Genomic DNA, 1,721 nt, shown 5'->3' on the forward strand with positions numbered 1-1,721 from the left:
GGTGGGTGGGTAGTGAGGAGAAGCACCTCACATGACTGAGTGTAATATATCATCTGGGAGCGTTTATTATCAGCGCTGACATGTGTTTAGATTCTTTTTGAATCGGTAGATTTCAACACCAAATTCTTGTTCAAGGATCACGTCGGCTGGCGTCGCAACCATTGTGCGGGTTATGTGACACTTATGCGCTGATACGTTCCACGGTTTTAGGATTTGAGATATCATGGTGGAAAATCTGCGCCGTACCCAAGTTTTAAATCGATACGGTCAAAGCCGAGCACACTTTCGACCAAACTATTGTGCTAAATGTTTGTAAAGACCCGAAAAAGAACATGAAGGTGAAATAATTCGACAAAGATGTCAGGTTTAAAATTTTAGAAATAAATTATGAGTTTATAGGTTAGCACTAGTTTTAGGGACTGACTTAAAAGCCAGTAATTTCATTCATTAGGGCGATGGTCAGATAGATGAGGGGTGTCCTGACTTTTTTTTGTAAAATGATGGATTCAGCAAACCCTGATGTGCATAATTCTGTTCATGAATGGGTCTTCTAAGGCCTGGCATTCCTTGAATGAATACATATCGCCCGCCTTACATGCCAGACTTTTAAACTAAGATCATGACAAAGTTGCAGCCAGTTTGGTCAACCCTTGGAAATACCGTTGTGCGCAGCCTCGTGCTTTATTCCAAGATGTCTCAGGGTGTGTGTTTGTAAGTGACTGGCAGCCACCACCACACCCAATGTTAGCACAAGTTAACCAGCCGCAGACGTCCGTCCAGTGATTAGTTTCAGAGAGTTTCATTAAAATTCATCCAGGGATTCATGGGATGTTTTAGTAACAGACACATGCACGCATGCGAGCCAAAAACATTATGGGTCCACCTCGATTAAAAGATAGTCACTGGTGCTCACCAAGCTGGAAAAAAGTATAAAATCATATTTTGAATTTCACCAGTTTACAGCCAATCGGTCTAGGTATAAATGAAAGATATTTAGGACCAATGTCCTAAATCACTCCAGGTAATCTTCCTTTCAGCTAAGGTTTTATTTCTTTTTTTTTGACAATTTTTACGAGTCCACCATCAGGAAAACGCTGAGCAACCATGTGCATAAAATGACTGCAAGGAGAAAATAAATGTTCTCAGTAAAAGAAACAAAAGGCCTACAAACCAGCGGCTGATCATTCATAGGATGGTAACATTTATTTAAAATATCCCGTCCATAGGCCCAACTTCAGTTTTAGGAGATAAAATAGACAAAGAAATAAGCTGAATCTTCTCCAGGGCTGATGTGCAGGAATGCTCAAGGGTTGCATTTAGTTGCCATTAAAGTCTCATACCAGATACTAAATGCATAAATTAAAGACATATTTATCTCTTGTGGGTAGTCATTCAATGAAATGAATACATTACAAATGAAACCTTTCTGATTTGTTCGATTTGGTTCTCATTAAAAGTCTGAAGGATTAGCATCTCGAATCTGAAGATAATTCGGAGGAGGATTGACACACTTTCAAACACCGACCGAGTTAGAGGAGGCTGCCGCGTCTCTTCGGCTCTGCAGCAGATGGACACGGCTGCTCTGAGTGCCCGACGTGAGCAGGTTCCTCCAGTGATCGTGAAGGACTCGCCGCAGTTTCTCTGCCTCAACAGCTCCTGCTTCTTCATGTAATCCCAGACGGACTATGTTGTTGTCATGAGAGCCCTGGGGGTGGGGGGGT

The sequence above is a fragment of the Kryptolebias marmoratus genome, linkage group LG14 (genome assembly GCF_001649575.2).
Source record: "Kryptolebias marmoratus isolate JLee-2015 linkage group LG14, ASM164957v2, whole genome shotgun sequence".
Taxonomy (NCBI): domain Eukaryota; kingdom Metazoa; phylum Chordata; class Actinopteri; order Cyprinodontiformes; family Rivulidae; genus Kryptolebias; species Kryptolebias marmoratus.